The 24,572-nt window shown below is 43.5% G+C and overlaps 2 long non-coding RNA genes across 2 annotated transcripts in view; one reads left to right on the top strand and one right to left on the bottom strand.

Moving 5' to 3' along the window:
- Positions 1–22,045, top strand: part of LOC138669638 (uncharacterized) — a 182,123-nt gene extending 160,078 nt beyond the window's left edge. The window contains exons 3-4 of the long non-coding RNA XR_011319207.1: positions 18,971–19,104; positions 21,419–22,045. This is a non-coding gene — a long non-coding RNA (uncharacterized lncRNA). The remainder of the gene's footprint in view (positions 1–18,970; positions 19,105–21,418) is intronic.
- The window catches only part of LOC138669637 (uncharacterized), a 372,477-nt gene that overhangs the window by 229,244 nt on the left and 118,661 nt on the right, over positions 1–24,572 (bottom strand). The gene's annotated exons all lie outside the window — the stretch shown is intronic.

Consider the following 24,572-nt stretch of genomic DNA (forward strand, 5'->3'; position numbering starts at 1 on the left):
ATAGGGGTGCCCAAACTTTTTCATATACATTATATATATATATATACTGTAGCGTTTCACCCGCTACGGGTCTAGGGGACACTCGCTTAGGTGCGGCGGGTGACACTCAGGAGACACGTTTCTTTAAAAGTTCTCAGGTTTATTGCTCCATAAACCAGCAAGACAGGAACAACAGGTAAACAGTCTTACTTCAGATCGATGTTTCCTCAATGTCCATAATAGAGCTCCGCTCTCTCTCACGTCTGTGGGCACACAGACCGTGCTATGTCCAGCACGTAGGCTCTCCAGCCTAAAGATGGTCTCTGTGTGTTGTTCAGGACGTCTGTCCCCACTTGGAACCGTCCAACACACAGGCCACTATGCAGTGTCCAGCCAGGACACATGGAAGTGTGTCCACCCTGGCAGACTTCCAAACACTCTCTCTCACCATGTGCTACACATCTCCATTAAGTAGCCTGAAACCACACCCATTGGTGAAGTAACGTCACATGATTAGACATGTGGCTATGACATCACCACAGGTCCTTAAACAAACACAAATAGGCATGGTTATGCCCCTTACCCAGGGGTGAGGTATATGGGTAGCCAGACCCTCCCATCTCTCATAGCTACCCGTAACCCGGACCCAAACATCCTAAACAATTCCTTATTGCCTTATGTGTATTAAACAAAACACTCCGGGTTACATCACAGCAGCAAGCCTTCTCTGTGATACATACCTCCCATCGACTATACAAGCTTTAGCCATGCTACAATACATACATACATCTGTATATGCCTCTCCAGTTGCACTTTCCTATGGTGGATTCCACCTCTCACACTCCTCACCCAGCACCGAACGTGGTGGAGGAGTTGGCTTGCTCCTGTCCACCACCTGCTCCTTTACACCAATCCCACTACCACCCTCCGCTACTCTTCCTTCGTTTGAGGTGCACTCCGTCCGCAACCTCCAGTTGGCTGTCATCTACCGCCCCCAGAACTCGCCATCTCCACCTTTCTCGACCACTTCAACACCTGGCTACTTCATTTCCTCTCTGCTGAAATCCCCACTATCATCATGGGTGACTTCAATATCCCCATTGACACTTCCATCTCAGCTGCCTCTAAACTTTTATCGCTTACTGCCTTCTTCGGCCTCACTCAACGGTCTTTTGCGGCCACTCACAAAAATGGTCACAAACTAGACCTCATCTTTACCCGCTTCTGTTCCCTTATGAATCTCACTATCTTACCCCTCCCCCAGTCTGACCACAACCTACTGACATTCTCTTCCCTATCCTCTCCTAGTGCGCAACCCCCACTTCACAAAATCAACCACCCTCGCAGAAATCTCAAACACCTCATTTTACAATCACTCTGAGTCCCTTCTCCCTCTTACAGACCTAGCTTCTCTTTGTGACACAGATGCTGCTGCCACTTTTTATGACACCTTAATAACAGCAACACTCGATTTGGCCGCCCCTCTCATACATAGCAAAACTCGTACAATCAACAGACAGCCCTGGCTGACCAGCCTGACCAAAGAACTGAGACGGGCTTCCAGGGTCGCTAAGCGGAGATGGAAGAGATCCCACTGTGCCAAGCAGTTCATCACATACAAGCAGTCCCTCACCAGCTTCAAGTACACGCTCACTGCCGCAAAACAAACTTATTTCTCATCTCTCATATCCTCCCTGTCTCACAACCCTAAACAGCTTTTCAACACTTTCAATTCTCTACTCTATCGCCCAGCACCTCCTCCCTCTCCTCTCATTTCTGCTGAAGACTTTACCTCTTTCTTTAAACAGAAAATTAATAGGATCAGAGAAAGCTTTGGCCCGCAGCGCCCAATGCCCCTGTTAGCTGCTCAACCCTGTTCCTCCAAAACCAGCTTTTCCACCATGACATATCAGCTCTCCACCCTCCTGTCTTGATCACATGTCACCACTTGCACGCTTGATCCACTCCCATCCCACCTCATCCCTAACCTCACCACTCTCTTCATCCCAACCCTAGCACACCTCTTCAACCTCTCACTCACAACTGGTGTCTTCCCCTCATCCTTCTAACAGGGTGTGATCTTGGCATGTTTGGTGTCGAGATCCTGCCGCTGCAAAGGGGGAATCTCGAACCATGTCCACTGCGGTCTCCCATTCTTCTCCAGCCGCAGTGGAACCTGCTCAGCGGAGACTTCGGTCCCAGCGCCTGGGTCGGACAGATACTGCACGTTTGGTTACAGCTGCCCTTCTAGGTTCAGCTATTATAACAAGTACTGTTCGGCGGCGAACAGGCGCTCCTGGGACTAAGTCCTGCTTTTCTCCTCCTGAGCATGCCCAAGGGAAGACCTCTCATTGGAGGTCGGGGGTCACACGCTCAGGTCCTGTAGCAGCTCCTATTGGTCCACTAGGAAGGTCCTGGAGAGCTACAACTATAAAAGGTTCGCATGGCCGCACGGCCATGCGCTAGTATCATGTGTTTGGCTGTTGCCAGTAGATACTCTAACACTCAGGTTATATCTGGTGTGAGTCTATTTAGGTTTGGGGCTGTACACTCATGTGCTGTTAGCACAGAAGAGTACCAGAGCAATCACAACCCTGGCTAGGGTATTATTCTCTGTGTACAGCTTGACTCTGTGAGGCAACGGAGCTTGCTTTCATTTCATACGGGGTGAAGTTTAACCCACGTGTGAGCTCAGTGTCCATGTCCCATTATTTTGCAGCAGGTATCTCTGCACGGTGGACCCCGGGCTGCAAACGTATCTCGTATCAATCTCTCTATTACTTGGTGCGTTCCGATAGCCCTAACACACCCATCCTTAAAAAGCCATCCCTCGACCCATACTCTGTGTCTAGCCATCGCCCGATATCACTTCTCCCTTGTGCCTCAAAACTACTGGAACAGCATGTCCATCTTGAACTGTCCTCCTACTCCCTCTTTGACCGGTTACAATCTGGCTTCCAACCCCATCACTCAACTGAAACTGCTTTAACTAAAGTCACCAATGATCTACTAACTGCCAAGAGCAATCGACACTACTCTGTCCTCCTTTTCCTGGACCAGTCTTCTGCCTTTGACACTGTGGACCATTCCCTCCTGCTACAGATTCTATCATCTCTTGGCATCACAGACTTGGCCCTATCCTGGATCTCGTCATATCTAACAGACCAAACTTTCAGTGTCTTCCTCTCCCACACCACTTCCTCACCTCACCCTTGTCTGTTGGTGTCCCTCAAGGCTCAGTTCTAGGACCCCTATTCTTCTCCATCTACACCTTCGGCCTGGGACAGCTCATAGAATCCCACGGTTTACAGTATCATCTCTATGGAGATGACACACAGATCTACCTATCCGGACCTGACCTCCTCCTTACTCACCAAAATCCCACACTGTGCCTGCCATCTCAGCCTACTTTTCTGCTCACTTTCTAAAACTGAACATGGACTAAACAGAATTAATCATCTTTACCTCATCTCACTCTACCCCTCCACCAGACCTATCCATCAAGGTCAATGGCTGCTCACTTTCCCCAGTCCCGCATGCTCGGTGCCTCGGGGTGATCCTCGACTCTGCCCTCTCTTTCAAGCCACTTATCCAAGCCCTTGACTCCTCCTGCCATCTCAAACTCAAAAATATTTCCCAGATCCACGCATTCTTCAACAACAAAACCACAAAAATACAGAAGCTACTTACCGGTAGCGGTGTTTTTCAGGAGCCCATGACAGCACCATGAGAGAGGGGATCCACCCTTCAGGGACAGGAAACCTACAGACATAAAAGGGCGGCACCTCTCTCCTGCATCAGTTGGATTACATAGCATGAGAGGGCCTCCTTGGTTAGTAGCACATAATCAACTTAAAATATGGTATAATTCACCATGTAAGTAAATTAGAACTTAAAGTAAAAGTGTTAACCCATATGAGAAAGGAAGGGAATATAAGGGTGCTGTCATGGGCTCCTGAAAAACACCGCTACCGTTAAGTAGCTTCCGTATTATTCAGTCGCCATGACAGCACCACGAGAGACTGTCAGAGAAGTAAAAGAGACTAGGGAGGGACAACTGCTTCCAGCACCCTTCTCCCAAACATGAGATCGGAGGAGCTACCCAGATCCAGTCTATAGTGTTTAAAAAAAGTAGATGAAGAAGACCATGTGGCCGCCTTACAAATGTCTTCAATCGACACCTCTGACCTCTCCACCCAGGATGTTGCCATGGCTCCAGTGGAATGAGCTTTTATACCTTCCTGGATCTGCATGCCACCTGCTGTATAAGCTAAAGAGATCGCCTCTCTAATCCATCTAGCTAGCGTGTTTTTGGACACTCTAAGCCCCTTTCTAACTTCATGAAAGGATACAAATAGGGAAATATCTTTCTTCCAAGTGTTAGTAGCTGAAATATACCTAAGAAGACACCTTCTTACATCTAAAGAATGGAATTTACGTTCCTTATCATTGGTGGGATAAGGACAGAACAAAGGTAGAACAACTTCCTGCAATCTATGAAATCTTGAAGCTACTTTTGGAAGGTAAAGAGGATCAGGCTTCATCATAACTCTATCCTCTCTAAACTGCATGTACGGAGGATGTCTAGATAGCGCTTGTAGGTCACTAACCCTCCTTGCGGATGTGAGCACAACTAAAAGGGCCATTTTAAAAGATAGGATTTTTATTGGGGCAGTATCAATAGGTTCAAAGGGAGCTTGTGTAAGAGCTGAGAGTACAAAATTTAGATCCCATGGAACCAATTTTTGTTTAATAATTGGCCTGGACCTAATTGCTGCCTTGAAGAACCTAGCTATCTAGTGATTGCAGCCAAATTTCTATTGTATAGCACTCCTAGAGCTGACACTTGAACCCTGAGAGTGCTTGTAGCTAGACCCATTTCTAACCCTTTCTGTAAAAATTCCAAAATTTGGTTCATACAGATTTTCTGGTCAATCTGTGCTACCGAGACTGCTAAGAATTTTTTCCAAATTCTGACAAATGTTTGTTGTAGAAACCTTTCTACTCTTTAGTAATGTAGTTACAAGGTCTCAGGAAAACCCTTTCCCCTTAGTAATGACCTCTCAAATTCCATGCCGCTAGATGTAAATTGGCCACTCTTGGATGGAGAATTGGACCCTGGGAGAGGAGATCTGGTATTTCTAGGAGAATCCAAGGCTGGAAGATGGACATCTTCCTCAGCCAGTGAAACCATGCTCTTCTGGGTCAGAACGGGGCTACCAAAATTACCCGGGCCCTGTCCTCCCGCATCTTCCTCAGAACTATCGGAATTAAGTTTAAAGGGGGAAAGGCATAAGTGAGATTGAAGTGCCAAGGGATTAGGAGAGCGTCCACCGCATACAGATTCTCTCTGGGGTTTAAGGAGCAGAATCAATGTATTTTCTGTTTTTCGGTTGGCAAAAAGATCTATATCTGGGCACCCCCACAACTGCACGATCTGGTTGAAGATGGTCTGATTTAGCGTCCAATCTCCCTGTCCGAGTTTGTTGCGGCTTAGGTAGTCGGCCATGATATTGAATTTTCCTTTTATATGAAGAGCCGTAAGAAATAGATGATTTTCGGCTATCTGAAAGATACGATTCGTGACCTCCATTAACGAACCGGATCGAGAACCTCCTTGGTTGTTAATGGAGGCTACGGTTACCTGGTTGTCTGAGAAAAGCCTGACGTGCCAACCCTGTAGGGGTATAAGGAAACTACTTAAAGCCCGTTCCACCGCTAATAATTCTTTTAGGTTGGAAGAGGAGTTCTGTTCAGATTGAGACCATAGTCCCTGGACCCAACTACTCTCCATGTGTGCCCCCCAACCCCTGGGGCTAGTATCTGTAGTTATTATTCGAGATATACGGTTTATCCAGGGAACACCTCTACGTAAATTTGGTATGTGTGTCCACCAATGTAAAGACTGTATAGACTCAGTGGATAGAGAAAATTTACTGTCAAGATGGGCTCCTAGGCGACGGGCATTACATAGGATGTCCCATTGTAGTGTTCTGGTGTGATATTGCGCCCAGAGAACTGCCGGGATACATGACGTGAGTGAACCTAATAGAGACATTGCCCCTCTTACAGAGACTGATGGATTATTAATCACTCTGGTTGCGAGCCGTTGAATACTATCCACTTTCGAATCTGGTAGGCGACATTCCTGCCACCTAGAGTCTATGATTTTTTTAAATTAATGATCCACTCCAATTTCTGTAATGCTGACGTCACCTTCCCCAATTGGTCTGTGCAATGTGACTGAGTGTCCCACAATCAATAAGTCATCCATGTAGGGAATTATTAATATGACTTGTTCATGTAGGTGTGCCATAACTTCTACCATTATTTTAGTAAATACCCGGGGTGCGACCGCTAATTCAAAGGGAAGTGCTTGGAACTGGAAGTTTTCTACTGTACCATTAAGTGACACTGCCACTCTAAGAAATTGTTGGTGGTCTGCGTGTATTGGGACATGATAATAGGCATCTTTCAGATCTAAGACTACCATGAAGCAATTGTTAAACAGAAGTTTTATTACTGCCTTTACAGACTCCATTTTGAAGGAATGAACCAGCAGAAATTCATTTAGGCCTTTTAAATTGATGATGGTACGAAAGGAGCCATCAGGTTTTTTAACTAGAAAGAGGAGGGGAGTAGAACCCCTTACCTCTCTGTAATGCGGGCACCCTAATCAGAACTTTTTGTTGAAGTTCGTGGATTTCCGACTCCAGTGCCAATTGCTCTGCAGAAGAACGGATGGGTGTTAGACGAAATTTGTCTTGAGGAATCCTCTGGAACTCGAACTTTAGACCAGATTCAATAATACTGAGAATCTATGGGCTATTGGAAATTTTCAACCAGGCAGGATAAAAGGCTGAAAGCCTGCCCCCCACCTGGTCCGGCAGTCATTGTGGTTTTCTATAGTCCCGAGAGGTATTAAACATACTCTACCTGGTAGACTGGGACAATATCCTCAGAAATAAGAATACAGATAATAAATGGGAAATGTTTAAGAACATCCTAAATAGGCAGTGTAAGCGGTTTACACCTTGTGGGAATAAAAGGACTAGAAATAGGAAAAACCCAATGTGGCTAAACAAAGAAGTAAGACAGGCAATTAACAGTAAAAATAAAGCATTTGCACTACTAAAGCAGGATGGCACCATTGAAGCTCTAAAAAACTATAGGGAGAAAAATACTTTATCTAAAAAACTAATTAAAGCTGCCAAAAAGGAAACAGAGAAGCACATTGCTAAGGAGAGTAAAACTAATCCCAAACTGTTCTTCAACTATATCAATAGTAAAAGAATAAAAACTGAAAATGTAGGCCCCTTAAAAAATAGTGAGGAAAGAATGGTTGTAGATGACGAGGAAAAAGCTAACATATTAAACACCTTCTTCTCCACGGTATTCACGGTGGAAAATGAAATGCTAGGTGAAATCCCAAGAAACAATGAAAACCCTATATTAAGGGTCACCAATCTAACCCAAGAAGAGGTGCGAAACCGGCTAAATAAGATTAAAATAGATAAATCTCCGGGTCCGGATGGCATACACCCACGAGTACTAAGAGAACTAAGTAATGTAATAGATAAACCATTATTTCTTATTTTTAGGGACTCTATAGCGACAGGGTCTGTTCCGCAGGACTGGCGCATAGCAAATGTGGTGCCAATATTCAAAAAGGGCTCTAAAAGTGAACCTGGAAATTATAGGCCAGTAAGTCTAACCTCTATTGTTGGTAAAATATTTGAAGGGTTTCTGAGGGATGTTATTCTGGATTATCTCAATGAGAATAACTGTTTAACTCCATATCAGCATGGGTTTATGAGAAATCGCTCCTGTCAAACCAATCTAATCAGTTTTTATGAAGAGGTAAACTATAGGCTGGACCACGGTGAGTCATTGGATGTGGTATATCTCGATTTTTCCAAAGCGTTTGATACCGTGCCGCACAACAGGTTGGTACACAAAATGAGAATGCTTGGTCTGGGGGAAAATGTGTGTAAATGGGTTAGTAACTGGCTTAGTGATAGAAAGCAGAGGGTGGTTATAAATGGTATAGTCTCTAACTGGGTCGCTGTGACCAGTGGGGTACCGCAGGGGTCAGTATTGGGACCTGTTCTCTTCAACATATTCATTAATGATCTGGTAGAAGGTTTACACAGTAAAATATCGATATTTGCAGATGATACAAAACTATGTAAATCAGTTAATACAAGAGAAGATAGTATTCTGCTACAGATGGATCTGGATAAGTTGGAAACTTGGGCTGAAAGGTGGCAGATGAGGTTTAACCATGGTAAATGTAAGGTTATACACATGGGAAGAAGGAATCAATATCACCATTACACACTGAATGGGAAACCACTGGGTAAATCTGACAGGGAGAAGGACTTGGGGATCCTAGTTAATGATAAACTTACCTGGAGCAGTCAGTGCCAGGCAGCAGCGGCCAAGGCAAACAGGATCATGGGGTGCATTAAAAGAGGTCTGGATACACATGATGAGAGCATTATACTGCCTCTGTACAAATCCCGAGTTAGACCGCACATGGAGTACTGTGTCCAGTTTTGGGCACCGATGCTCAGGAAGGATATAATGGAACTAGAGAGAGTACAAAGGAGGGCAACAAAATTAATAAAGGGGATGGGAGAACTACAATACCCAGATAGATTAGCGAAATTAGGATTATTTAGTCTAGAAAAAAGACGACTGAGGGGCGATCTAATAACCATGTATAAGTATATAAGGGGACAATACAAATATCTCGCTGAGGATCTGTTTATACCAAGGAAGGTGACGGGCACAAGGGGGCATTCTTTGCGTCTGGAGGAGAGAAGGTTTTTCCACCAACATAGAAGAGGATTCTTTACTGTTAGGGCAGTGAGAATCTGGAATTGCTTGCCTGAGGAGGTGGTGATGGCGAACTCAGTCGAGGGGTTCAAGAGAGGCCTGGATGTCTTCCTGGAGCAGAACAATATTGTATCATACAATTATTAGGTTCTGTAGAAGGGCGTAGATCTGGGGATTTATTATGATGGAATATAGGCTGAACTGGATGGACAAATGTCTTTTTTCGGCCTTACTAACTATGTTACTATGTTACTATGTATGTTACCTTTCTTCCTATTACTGTCATATCGGGATCTCTCTCTGTTTGACCTTCTACGGTTAAACCATCCTCTATTGTAATCCCATCTGTATGAAGGTCTTCCTAGGAAAGGGAATAGTTTTTTATTATCACCCGCCTGTAGGGATTCGGACAGAAATCCGAGAGTGGACCCTCTGGGTCGTGACTCTAGAGCCCCCGGGGTCGAGCGGACCAGATGGAATCACCCCTTATACAGGGAGTGTTAGGAGCAGGACCTCAGGGGAATGGAGACACAACAGCTAGAGCCAAAGGGACGACCCAAGAGAAAGAAGGAGACCACAGAGCTATTGGAATGGCGGGGAACAATAGGAAAACAGGACTTAACTGATAATGACAGGAACACGAGATGATGCAGGACACGGCAGGAACACAGGACTTGGCAGGAGACGGCAGGAACACGGAACTTGGCAGGACACAGCAGGAACACGGAACTTGGCAGGACACAGCAGGAACACGGAACTTGGCAGGACACAGCAGGAACACGGAACTTGGCAGGACACGGCAGGAACACAGGACTTGGCAGGAGACGGCAGGAACACGGAACTTGGCAGGACACAGCAGGAACACGGAACTTGGCAGGACACAGCAGGAACACGGAACTTGGCAGGACACAGCAGGAACACGGAACTTGGCAGGATACAGTAGGAACACAGGACTTGGCAGGAGACGGCAGGAACACGGAACTTGGCAGGACACAGCAGGAACACGGAACTTGGCAGGACACAGCAGGAACACGGAACTTGGCAGGACACAGCAGGAACACGGAACTTGGCAGGACACAGCAGGAACACGGAACTTGGCAGGACACAGCAGGAACACGGAACTTGGCAGGACACAGCAGGAACACGGAACTTGGCAGGACACAGCAGGAACACGGAACTTGGCAGGACACAGCAGGAACACGGAACTTGGCAGGACACAGCAGGAACACGGAACTTGGCAGGACACAGCAGGAACACGGAACTTGGCAGGACACAGCAGGAACACGGAACTTGGCAGGACACAGCAGGAACACGGAACTTGGCAGGACACAGCAGGAACACAGGACTTGGCAGGAGACGGCAGGAACACGGAACTTGGCAGGACACAGCAGGAACACGGAACTTGACAGGACACAGCAGGAACACGGAACTTGGCAGGACACAGCACTGAGACAAAGAGAGAACTAAGCAGGGAAAAGATACGAATACTGGGGAGCCTAGGGCATAGGGACACTGACGGCAGACAGTGCACCTACAAAGCAAAGGCGTCTTGCCTCGAAAGACGCCGGGAAGAAATACCCGATGGGCTCCGCCATGTTGGGGCGGAGCCATCGGGTCGCGACCTCCCAGAGGGCTCAGCGACGGAGGAGACGCGACCGCGCATGCGCAGAGAGACCGGACGCCGTGAGCCGGCGAAGGAGGAGGCAGAGCTGCGAGGGACAGGATCGAGAGTGCGCCGAGGGATGGAAGAAGCCGGGTAAGTATGTGCAGCGGACGTGACACCGCCGTTTCCAACAGTACATCAAGTACTGGCCCAAACAAATGCATCCCTTCACAGGGAATGCCCCAGTTTTGATCTGGACTGTAAGACTCCTGGCCAACATTTTATCCATAAGGCTCTACGGGCTGCATTAGAAAGGGCTGAAGATCTGGCTGCCAAATTAACAGAATCTGCCGACGCATCAGAGAAAAGCTGCCGCCTCCTGAATTATAGGCAGGGAGGATAGAATTTCATTCCTAGGAACTTTGTTTTTTAGCTGGTCCTCTAGGCGGTCAAGCCACACCATTAGTGGTCGTGCCGTGAAAGTGACCGCAATTGCTGGTCTTAGGGATCCTGCCGATGTTTCCCAGGCACCCTTAAGAAAAACGTCAGCCTTCCTGTCTAGTGGATCTTTTCAAATTTCCCAAATCTTCAAATGGAAGAGAGGTCCTTTTGCACGCTTTGGCTACTGCCGCGTCCAGTTTCGGGGCCTTATCCCATGAGGATGATGCTTCTTCCTCGAATGGGTACCTCCTCTTAAATGCTGGTGGGAGCGAACCCTTTCTCTCGGGCTTTTTCCATTCCTTTGTAATCAATGTGTTTATTTTATCAATCACTGGGAAGGATCTTCGGGATTTCCGGTCTAACCCCTTGAACATTAGGTCCTGCATGGACCACTCTGACTGGGGCTCCTCAATCCCCATAGTTTTTACCGCTTTAAGAAGTCTATTAACTATCCAGCGGTAAACAGGAGTGACCTGACTCGGTGTCTATGGATGAAGAGGATGATGGAAACAAATCCGATCCCAAATCCGAAACTGGGGATCTGATCTTTCCCCTTTTTAAGATCTGTTTTCTGGGATATGGATTTAACAGAACCCCTGATTTCTTGTCTAACCATATCCCTTAAGCTGGGAGTAAGGTCAGGGGTCTCCTCCACTAATAATTGCTGTATACAAGGTTTACATAACTTTCTTTCATGACCATCTGGGAGTGATTCCCCACACTCGGCACACTCCCTGTGTTTAGCTTTGGCGAAACATTTTCTCCCCTAATAAGGAGAGAGGGAACATAAGGAGGAACAGAACATCACCAAGTGAACTTTCACGTAGATCACTTACCCCTGACGTGTAGTGAGTGGTACAGTAGATAGTGGGGGGTCCTTTCTAGCCGGTGATGCTTTACGGCTTGAGGACTTGGTTGGTCTTGATTTCTGAGTACTCTTAACTACACCAGCGCGACTACTGCCACTAGATTGTTGCTGGGAGATAGCATGAGGCTCTTCTGTGGGCTGAGGCTGCTGCTGCTTCTCAGGCTGCGGTGCTCCTTGCTCCGGTGACTCCATCTTGGGAATGGGTCGAAAGCATGAAGCAGCCACAGCAATCTCATTAAATATGCTCCGAAGGTACTGCCCCTGATGGGGGTCAGCAGGTTCTCCAGGTTACCTGCCCGGTACAATGATTAATGTTGGATGGCCTCCCCCTCCCAAGACTGCTGATAATAGGGACCTCTCCAAGGTCTGGCCGTTCACCCCGCGATCTCCGGCCCTCAGCGCACATACCGGCCAGACTCGGACACTTACGGGAACACCATCGGCCGACCCGGCTCTACCGCGCTTGCCCGGCCATGTCATCAGGCCACGCCACCGACCGTGTCATCAGGATCTGCCCCGTCCGGTCACGGACGCAGGCTGCGAGCAGATGCGCCACCGAGCATGAAGGCCACCGCCCGGAATGACGCGCACACCCTTGCTAGGATGTGACCAGGCCCCCGGAAGGCTCCGCCAGGTACAGCCTCAGAAGATGGGCTGCCCGCATACTCACCAGGTACCTGCGATGATGGGTCACTAAGAAGCAAGCACTTTCTCTGAAGGCTGCTTCTCTCTGCTGACACCGACACCAGCAGTTCCCCTGCCGTGTGGTGCTTCCAGCATCCTGGACAGACCGAGGTAAGGGACCCCCGCTACCGGATTTGGCCTGCCAGGACTGGGCCATCTTCTTTTCTTCGACCTTCTTCACAAGGTATGCCTGAAGAAGATCCCCTGTCAGGGACAGGAAACCAACTGATGCGGGAGAGAGGGGCCGCCCTTTTATGTCTGTAGATTTCCGGTCCCTGAAGGGCGGATCCCCTCTCTCGTGGTGCCGTCATGGCGACTGAATAACACTAGTGCACACCCTTATCTCACGCCTTGACTACTGCAACCTCCTACTCTCTGGCCTCCCCTCTAGCACTCTGGCACCACTCTAATCCATCCTACACTTTGCTGCCTGACTAATCCACCTGTCTCCCAGCTACTCCCCAGCCTCTCCCCTATGCCAAACCCTTCACTGGCTTCCGATCATCTAGAGACTCCAGTTCAAAACAATTACTATCACATACCAAGCCATCCACATCCAGTCTCCTCCATACATCTGTGACATGGTCTCACGGTGCTTACCTCCATGCAACCTTCAATCCTCACAAGATCTCCTTCTCTACTCCCCCTTATCTCTTCTTCCCACAACCGCATCCAAGACTTCTCCCGTGATTGCCCCATACTCCGGAACTCTCTACCCCAACACATCAGACTCTCGCCTACCATAGAAACCTTCAAAAGGAATCTGAAGACTCACCTCTTCCGACAAGCCTACAGCCTGCAGTGATCCTCAACCTACTGAACTGCCGCACAACCAGCTCTACCTTCTCCTAGTGTATCCTCACTCATCCCCTCCTTCTGTACCTGTTAGTGCCTTGTTTTTTGCTGTTTATTGTATTTGTCTATATTTGCCCCTTTTCACATGTAAAGTGCCATGGAGTAAATGGCACTATAAAAAAAATGTATAATAATAATAATAATAATAATAAATGGTCAGATTTGTCAACTAAGTGTTGTCCTGTTAGCAAATTATCTCACCTGAGCTGTGGGTCTCTGCAGCTCCTCCAAAAAGAACATGGGCCTCTTGGCTGCTTCTCTAATTGGTGCTCTCCTTGATTGGGATGTCAGTTTAGGTGAACAGCCATGTCTTGGCAGGTTTGCAGTTGTGCTATATTCCTTCCATTTTTGGATTATGGACTGAGCAGCGCTTCATGAGATGTTCAGAGCTTGGTGTGTTTTTTTTCTTTATATATCCCAGCCATGCTTTACTCCTCTCCACAACTTAACTTAATCCCTGAGCTGTGTGGTATGTCCCTTGGTTTCAATGATGCTGTTTGATCCCTAATGCTGTGAAACAAACCTCTGAGGCCTTCACAGAACAGTCCACACAGGTGGACTCAATTTAATAAGTATGTGACTTCTGGAGGAAATTGGGCACTCAGGATTTTATTTAGCGGGATCAGACAACAGGAAGCGGAATGCAAATGCACATCACAATTTACAGATTTATATTTTTAAAATAATTTGGAAACCATGTATAATTTTCTTTATACTTCACAAATATTTGATACTTTGTGCTGGTATTTCACACAAAGAACATTTAAGTTTGCTGGTGTAATGTCGAAGTGTTTACGTAGTATGAATATTTTTTCAAAGCGCTGTACATATATATGAAAAAGTGTTCAAGAAAGGCTCCATAGAGTGAGTGGAAATCTGGCTGATGTTAGTAAATAAAGGATCCTCACCTTTTCACTATTTTGGAAGCTCTTCCTCCTTTTTTGGATGTTTACATCTATGATGGGAAGCTTTGTCAGTTTCCTTGGAGGCGTTGTGCATCCATTTAGGCAGTGCAGATAGATAGATAATTATATAGTAGATATCTATCTATCTGTCTAAAGGTACCTTCACACTGAACGATATCGCTAGCGATCTGTGACGTTGCAGCGTCCTGGTTAGCGATATCGTTGAGTTTGACAGGCAGCAGCGATCAGGATCCTGCTGTGACATCGTTGGTCGGCGTAGAAAGTCCAGAACTTTATTTCGTCGCTGGACTCCCGCAGACATCGCTGAATCGGCGTGTGTGACGCCGATTCAGCGATGTCTTCACTGGTAACCAGGGTAAACATCGGGTTACTAAGTGCAGGGCCGCGCTTAGTAACCTGATGTTTACCCTGGTTACCAGCGTAAACGTAAAAAAAAAAAAAAAACACTACATACTTACATTCCGGTGTCTGTCCCACGGCGCTGTGCTTCTCTGCACTGTGAGCACCGGCCGGCCGGAAAGCAGAGCATAGCGGTGACGTCACCGCTGTGCTTTCCGGCTGGCGCTCACAGTCAGTGCAGAGAAGCACAGCGCCGGGGGACAGACACCGGAATGTAAGTATGTAGTGTGTGTTTGTTTTTTACGTTTACGCTGGTAACCAGGGTAAACATCGGGTTACTAAGCGCGGCCCTGCGCTTAGTAATCCGATGTTTCCCTGGTTACCCGGGGACTTCGCATCGTTGGTCGCTGGAGAGCTGTCTGTGTGACAGCTCTCCAGCGACCACACAGCGACGCTGCAACGATCAGGATCGTTGTCTAGATCGCTGCAGCGTCGCTAAATGTGACGGTACCTTAAGGGTCACTTCCGTCTTTCTCTCTGTCTGTCACGGATATCTATCACGGCAATCAGCGACGGGTACAGTCCGGCGGAAAAATGGCCGCTCCTTACTCCCCGCAGTCAGTGCCCGGCGCCCGCTCCATACTCCCCGCAGTCAGTGCCCGCTCCATACTCCCCTCCAGTCACCGCTCACACAGGGTTAATGCCAGCGGTAACGGACCGCGTTATGCCGCGGGTAACTCACTCCGTTACCGCCGCTATTAACCCGGTGTGACCAAGTTTTTACAATTGATGCTGCCTATGCAGCATCAATAGTACAAAGATCTAATGTTAAAAATAATTAAAAAAAAAAAAAAACCTGCTATTCTCACCTTCCGTAGTACGACGATGCGCTCGCGCCTGCCGCCAGCTTCTGGTCCTAGAGATGCATTGCGAAATTACCCAGAAGTCTCGTGAGACCGCTAAGTGATCTGGGTAATTTCGCAATGCATCCTGGGAATGCAAGATGGCGGCAGCCGCGCGCGCATCGCCAGAGGTTTGCTGGATCTACTCTGGATCCCGCCGGGTGAGTATATAACTATTTTTTATTTTAATAATTTTTTTTAAGAGGGATATGGTGCCTACACTGCAAAATACTACTTGGGCTGTGTTAGATACCGCGTGGCTGCTATATACTACGTGGCCAGTGTTAGATACTATGTGGGCAGTGTTTCTATACTGCGTAGGCTGCGTTATATACTACATGGATGCTATATACTACATGGGCAGTGTTATATACTACGTGGTTGTGTTCTATACTGCGTGCTATATACTACGTGGCCACTGTTAGATACTATGTTGGCTGTGCTATATATTACGTAGCCAGTGTTACATACTACGTGGGCTGTTATATACTGCGTGGCTGCTATATACTGTGTGGGCTATGTTATATACTACGTGGGCTGTGTTATTTACTGCGTGGCCTATATTAACGCATCGGATATTCTACAATATGTATGTATGTATATAGCAGCCACATGGTATATACCACAGGCCACGTAGTACTCCTATATACTACGTGGCCTGTGCTATATACTATGTGGCTGCTATATACATACGTATTCTAGAATACCCGATGCGTTAGAATCGGGCCACCATCTAGTGTGTGTGTATATGTATATATATATATATATATATATATATATATACATACATACATACATACATACATACATACACACACATATACATACATATATATTTTATTACACATACATGGTATCTTCACAGATGTACAGGGTGGGACATTTATATGGATACATCTAAATAAAATGGAAATGGTTGGTGATATCAACTTCCTGTTTGTGGCACATTAGTATTTGTGAGGAATAAAACTTTTCAAGATGAGTGGTGACCATGGCAGCCATTTTGAAGTTGGCCATTTTGGATCCAAGTTTTTTTTTTTTTGCACCACCACATTATGGGTGTCAGGTCCGAGCATTCCTACAGTTTCCTGGAAAGTGGATTGGTCGTCGTGGGCCAGTTGAATGGCCACCACTTTCCCGATCTGACCCGCTGAAACTTATATCTTTAGAGTCATCTGAAGGCAACTGTCTATGCTGTGAACATACGAGATGTGCAGCATCTGAAACAAAGGATACTGGAAGCCTGTGCTAGCATTTCTTCTGCAGTGTTGCTATCAGTGTGTCAAGAGTGGGAGAAGAGGGTTGCATTGACAATCAACACAAGTGGTAGCACTTTGAACACATTTTCTAAGTGGTCATAAACTTGTAAATAACTCATGAAAGAATAAAGTTGTGTTAAAACCAAGCACACCATTGCTTTTCTTGTGAAATTCTCAATAAGATTGATGTGTCACATGACCCTCTTCCCACTGAAAAAAATTAAGTTGGATCCAAAATAGTCGATATCACCAACCATTCCCATTTTATTTAGGTGTATCCATATAAAATGGCCCACCCTGTATTTATAATCAAGAGTTGTTTTTTTGTTTTTTTTTCCACTCAGTCTTCCCAAAAGAGTAATAAAGACTCATACCAAAGTTGCAAAGTTGTACATCTCAAAATGGTGCTAATGATAACTACATTTTGCAATAAAAAAAAAGTTTAAAAAAAATGGTCTCTCAACAATTCTGTTGATAAAAACAAGTTTAATCTCATAGATATCAGAATATGGCAACACAAAACAATAATAAATTAAAAAAAAAATTTTGGTATTGTCATAATCATAAAAATCTATATAAAACAACTAACAGGCATATTACAAAAATAAATAAATCTTTATGGACAAATTGGTAACATGATAAAACTTTCTATTCCTTGCCTTCCTACTGCAACCTTCCTTTTTATGAAACAGCAGTTCTGCCATTTGTTTTGTACCATCTTGATTAATTTTACGCAATTCACCGTCCTGTGCAAATGAAGTATTATCTTCATTCTGTGGGTCAGTATGAGTATGGCAATAACACCCTACAACAACGTCAAAGATAAAGAGCTGCTGTTTATTAAAGTTAGCAATAGGCTAGTACTGTAGTAATCATGTGTTAAATATAAAAACCTATAAGCATAAAGCAACACGATTATAAAAATAAATCTTAAATCTATTGTTTAATTGGTACATAATAAAACTGATTAAAAGAAGGGAGGATGGTCATACTATTAAACGAAAGAAAGGAGAGATCATAAATAATATTCAAGCCTAATAGAGATCATAAATCACGTGCACTAAGTAAACAGGAAAAAAAGTACTTAAAATATAGGGATATTGGGGTTCCTCCAAGGTGAAATCTAAATGCACAAATACAAATTGTAATGCAAGCAGTGAGTACTATATCCCTCTTCTCCTAAAAACCTATATACCTGGAGTGAAAAAGGAAATAAAGTGCTCAGTGCATACAAAATGCATAGCATAAATCTGAAGGAATAATTGCATGGATATAGAAAATTGTCACAGAGAACTCAAGAGAGGAAATATGTATGTGTATATGTAGTGTTTACCTGAATAAGTATTCCCAGTAGGTGTGAGCATACCTTAGGGAGATTATAAGATAGATAGATAGATAGATAGATAGATAGATAGATAGATAGATAGATAGATAGATAGATAGATAGATAGATAGATCAAACTGGAACAGCATCTAATATTACTGCAATATTACTGCGGTAATATTAGATGCTGTTCCAGTTTTGTATCTATACTTATGCTCTGTGGAAATTTGCATCAAACTATTTTTTCTTCTGTTTTTTCTTCCATTTTTCTGTGTTTTTTTATACTTTCCAGTGTGGACTATGGAAAAATAATGTGTTTGAACCTGGCGTTTTTGCTTATGCTAGTGAGGATGGAGAAAGAATTCTCGGGGAATTGGAGGTGGATGCCACCTTCCTGAGTACACCATCACTATATGATCTTAAAGTGAAATATGAAAATTTGATAAAAAAAATCCTACAACAGCACAATTACATTTAGTTACTCTTAGTGAATACTATAAAGCTAAAAAAAATTCCAAGAGGACTTCGTTCCAACATCCGCCCAAATTTAATGTCTAATGATGCAATTTTATGTGCAAGATTTAGTATGATCTCCAACAAATATGGTTTGGATATCATCCTTTTGAATATTGATTTTTTGCAACAGGAGACTAAGAAACTCAACTCTGAAATATTATCAGTAGAATCTGAAATAAAAAGTCTCATAAAGGAAGAGGAATGGAATGGCTTTAAGGGGTCTATAAAAATAAAAATGGATAAATTACGTTTGGAACTGGAAGATACTAAGCGTAGGAAATGGAATCGAGATATGGAGGACTACAGAGATGGAAACATCTATAATTGGCAGAAAGAAAATTCAGGAGCTTAGAGGAAAAAAGGTTACTGGATGAGAAGGGATGTTTTGGATTTTTCTAATAATGAAATTTTGTAACCTGACTATTTTTTTTAGGTTCAGATCTCCCAAAAGAAAAAATGAAAACAACAGGAAAAGGGGATGAAAAAAAACATCGGAGAGAGAAAAGGGAAAAACAAATCACCAGTGGAAAAACAAATGGCGACAAGGAGCAAGGAACAAGTCTAATAGTAAATATCTCAAAAAATCCTTACTGAAAATCAAATATCAGTTTTGAACAAGGGGTTATCTTTTGGGCTGAGTACACATGTGAACGGGTTCCAATTAAATATTGACATACAATGATTTTTTAGATCTATCAAATGAAAGGAATGGTTTTGTAATAAACCACAAGTTGAAAAAATCCCCAATAGTGATCTGAGTTTGAAACAATTAGCTTTAAAGAAAAAAAGCAATTTTATTCCACCTGAGAACTCCTCTGTAATAGAAGCATTCATTGCAGCTGTTAATAATGACAGAGAAATTGAAAAAAAGAGTGCACAAAATAATTTTTATATCCTAATATGACAGTGGGGGAGATGGAGGCCCTCTATGACTTAGCATATGATGAAATAATAAATGCTGACAAAGGGGGTGCAGTTGTCATTATGGACAAAAAGGATTACCTCGAGGAAATTCATAGGCAGCTGGGTGACCCGGAGGTGTACGAGAGACTTGCTCATGATCCGAAGTTTGATATTGTGAGGGATATAAAAAGCGTTCTAGATGATGCTCTTGAAATGCAAATTATTGATCAAGATTTGTATGATTTTTTGACTGTTACATTTCCAATCACTCCGGTGATATATATTTTACCAATAATACATAAGTCTCTCGTACACACACCGGGTAGGCCCATTGTCTCAGGTTGTGACTCCATTCTGTCCCATATTGGGATTTTTCTTGATAAAATTCTTAATCCAATTACCAATTGTACAGAATCATTCATTAGGGATACAACAGATTTTCATGAAAAAATTGGTGGAATAGAATTGATGGAGGAGGTGATACTGGCCTCATTTGATGTGACCTCATTGTACACATCTATTGAACATAGTAGAGGTCTTGATGCAGTTGATAAAAAATTGCTAACCACCCAATATCCTGTAAAAACCAGAAAATCTATACAATTGTTGGAATTGATTTTGACTAGGAATTATTTTTTCTTTGGTGATACCTTTTATTTGCAATTCCGGGGGGTAGCCATGTGCGCCAACATGGCGCCCACTTATGCAAACATCGTTTTGAGTGTCCTTGAGGAGGACTTCATCTATGTGTCCCACCACTATGGCTATGTGGCTGCGTGGTGGAGATACATAGATGATGTCTTCCTCATTTAGACTGGTACAGAGAATTTACTTTTGGAGTTTTGAGTACTTGAATACAATTGATGATACAATCAAGTTCACTCTTGTGTACTCAAACACAGACATCCAGTTTTTGGATGCATGATGTGGGAATTGAAAATGACAGACTTGTCACTCAGTCGTATTCGAAAATGACAGATAAAAATGATCTTTTACTTTTTAATAGTCAACATCCCAAAAAAACTAAGGAATCTATCCCCTTTAGTCAATTGTTAAGAACCAAAAGAATTGAGCGTGATGATAAATCATTGAAAAAAATCTATGGAAGGCACTTTAAAAAAGGTTTCAGACAGAAGTTATCCGAAAAATCTTTTAAATATTCAAAAAAATAAAGTTATGTTGAAAAGGGAAGACCTCCACCAGAGAAAACCCTAATAAAAAAGTACTTGATCATATCCCCTTTGTTAAATCATTTTGTGAGGAAAGTAGTAAGATTTCAAATATCATATGTAAACAATGGGGTATGTTGCATAAATGCCTTCCACAGAATTTTCTAAATCAATCTTTTCATATATAAGTAACCGTACCATAGCTTCTACTTTGGAAAAATCGGATATTGGTTCTTTTAAAAAATCTAGCCAAACTACACTTTCTGGTCATGTTAGAAAAGGGTGCTTTCCATGTCTTTCCTGCGTTAATTGTACTTTAATGATCAAGGGCTCCAGCTTTACCCATCCTATAACTCAAAGAATTTAAGATACAACACTATCTGACTTGTGATTCAGAATTTGTTGTATATCTATTGCAATGTCCCTGTTCCTTATGGTATGTCGGTAAGACAACATGTGATTTTAAAATGTGGATTAATCAACACCGGCATTCCATAAGGAAGAAACGTATGGACTTACCAGTCTCAACATTTTGCAGAAAAGCTACCTACTGAGAAATTGCGCTTTCGTATCATAGACATGATAATTGTTCAGAGAAGAGGGGGTGACCGTGTACGGTTACTCAAAATGAGGGAATTGGAATGGATAATGAAATTAAATACTTAGAAACCACATGGTCTTAATGTAGACTATAAATTAAATCAAATTATTTGAAATATAGCGATTTTTATTCTATGTTTGTTGTTTTATGTTTAAAAAAACATATTTTCTCATTTGTTATAAATAATCTTTTTTCTTTATTTTTTCAGATGTCCCGGTCTATGAAACCAGCACAATTTATAAATAATGTGATGTTATTTTTTGGGAATTATTTAATCTCTTGGATAATCTTATTGAGAAAATAGGACTTAATAAAGAAATATTGGAATAGCACTCTTTTTGATTTTATTTATCTGAACATTTCTGATATTCCGGGCAAATATATGTGGTCACTTGGTGTCTTTGTAATAGATAGGAGAAACACAGGGAATTGTCCGCCCCTTAGGATCTCTAGATCTTTGCATTGGTCCGTGACATCCCTCTTGATTGGGGAAGATGTCTCGTATCTAATGACACTATATACTGGACTTATGTCCTGACCATTTGTGCCAGCAGTATAATGTTTTAGTTTTTTTGAAAACTGTAGGGTGTATTCCTTTAAACCATCACAAGAGATTATGATTGTGATCGCCACTTTGTTTTTTTGAGTTTCCTCTTTGCGCTTGTTTGCAAGTATGGGGTATACCTTAACCAACATGGCGCCGTTATCCTCAGAATAGCTCTGCGCAGATGCGGACCATAGTGCTTTGGGTCAGGTTTGAAGTATGCGTCACAGACATGCGCAGTAGCTTTAGGGAGATGCCGAAGATCGAGCGCATATTAAGGAACACACGTACAGTGGGGCAAAAAAGTATTTAGTCAGTCAGCAATAGTGCAAGTTCCACCACTTAAAAAGATGAGAGGCGTCTGTAATTTACATCATAGGTAGACCTCAACTATGGGAAACAAACTGAGAAAAAAAAATTTTATTTGCATATTATGGTGGAAAATAAGTATTTGGTCAGAAACAAAATTTCATCTCAATACTTTGTAATATATCCTTTGTTGGCAATGACAGAGGTCAAACGTTTTCTGTAAGTCTTCACAAGGTTGCCACACACTGTTGTTGGTATGTTGGCGCATTCCTCCATGCAGATCTCCTCTAGAGCAGTGATGTTTTTGGCTTTTCGCTTGGCAACACGGACTTTCAACTCCCTCCAAAGGTTTTCTATAGGGTTGAGATCTGGAGACTGGCTAGGCCACTCCAGGACCTTGAAATGCTTCTTACGAAGCCACTCCTTCGTTGCCCTGGCGGTGTGCTTTGGATCATTGTCATGTTGAAAGACCCAGCCACGTTTCATCTTCAATGCCATTGCTGATGGAAGGAGGTTTGCACTCAAAATCTCACGATACATGGCCCCATTCATTCTTTCATGTACCCGGATCAGTCGTCCTGGCCCCTTTGCAGAGAAACAGCCCCAAAGCATGATGTTTCCACCACCATGCTTTATAGTAGGTATGGTGTTTGATGGATGCAACTCAGTATTCTTTTTCCTCCAAACACGACAAGTTGTGTTTCTACCAAACAGTTCCAGTTTGGTTTCATCAGACCATAGGACATTCTCCCAAAACTCCTCTGGATCATCCAAATGCTGTCTAGCAAACTTCAGACGGGCCCGGACATGTACTGGCTTAAGCAGTGGGACACGTCTGGCACTGCAGGATCTGAGTCCATGGTGGCGTAGTGTGTTACTTATGGTAGGCCTTGTTACATTGGTCCCAGCTCTCTGCAGTTCATTCACTAGGTCCCCCCGCGTGGTTCTGGGATTTTTGCTCACCGTTCTTGTGATCATTCTGACCCCACGGGGTGGGATTTTGCGTGGAGCCCCAGATCGAGGGAGATTATCAGTGGTCTTGTATGTCTTCCATTTTCTAATTATTGCTCCCACTGTTGATTTCTTCACTCCAAGCTGGTTGGCTATTGCAGATTCAGTCTTCCCAGCCTGGTGCAGGGCTACAATTTTGTTTCTGGTGTCCTTTGACAGCTCTTTGGTCTTCACCATAGTGGAGTTTGGAGTCAGACTGTTTGAGGGTGTGCACAGGTGTCTTTTTATACTGATAACAATTTTAAACAGGTGCCATTACTACAGGTAATGAGTGGAGGAAAGAGGAGACTCTTAAAGAAGAAGTTACAGGTCTGTGAGAGCCAGAAATCTTGATTGTTTGTTTCTGACCAAATACTTATTTTCCACCATAATATGCAAATAAAATGTTAAAAAAACAGACAATGTGATTTTCTGGATTTTTTTTTCTCAGTTTGTCTCCCATAGTTGAGGTCTACCTATGATGTAAATTACAGACGCCTCTCATCTTTTTAAGTGGTGGAACTTGCACTATTGCTGACTGACTAAATACTTTTTTGCCCCACTGTAAGTGTGCTGTGATTTTGTTTCATAAGACAGAGACACCTGATTTGGTTTAATTGATTGTTTAATGAATTTTATTAGTAATCACTTTGCACTTTATGCTATTTATAAATAAATATTATATTTTAATGAATGTATTAAAAATGCACTTATGCACTTTTTGTGATTATTGATTATGTATACACTGATGCTCAAATTCTTAATATTGTTCAATAATCGATTAATGAAGAACATATGTGTTCTCTATATAAGCGTATCTCACTTGTATGTTCAGTGCTTGAAAAAGGACATCACATCACATGCCACGCCGTTCAGGCATTAAAGTCCACTTCTTTTCTTATTTTGAGTGCAGTTTTCCTTTTTTGCTATCTATCTATCTATCTATCTATCTATCTATATATATAATGGTGGCCCGATTCTAATGCATCGGGTATTCTAGAATATGCATGCCCACGTAGTATATTGCATTGCACAGCCCACGAAGTATATTGGCCAGCCACGTAGTATATTGCCCAACCATGTAGTATATTGCCCAGCCACGTAATATATTGCCCAACCACGTAATATATTGCCCAGCTACGTAGTATATTGCCCAGTCACGTAGTATATTGCACAGCCCACATAGTATATTGCCCAGCCACGTAGTATATTGCCCAGCCACGTAGTATATTGCCCAGCCACGTAGTATATTGCCCAGCCACGTAGTATATTGCCCAGCCACGTAGTATTCAGCACAGAGCCACGTAGTATATTGCCCAATCACGTAGTATATTGCCCAGTGGCATATTGCCCAGCGACGTAGTATTCAGCACAGAGCCACGTAGTATATTGCCCAGTCACGTAGTATATTGCCCAGCCACATAGTATATTGCCCAGTCACGTAGCTATATAACACTGCCCACGCAGTATTTAGCAGTGTGTGCACCATATCCCTATTAAAAAAAAACAATTAAAATAA

This window comes from Ranitomeya imitator, chromosome 3 (assembly GCF_032444005.1).
Source record: "Ranitomeya imitator isolate aRanImi1 chromosome 3, aRanImi1.pri, whole genome shotgun sequence".
Taxonomy (NCBI): domain Eukaryota; kingdom Metazoa; phylum Chordata; class Amphibia; order Anura; family Dendrobatidae; genus Ranitomeya; species Ranitomeya imitator.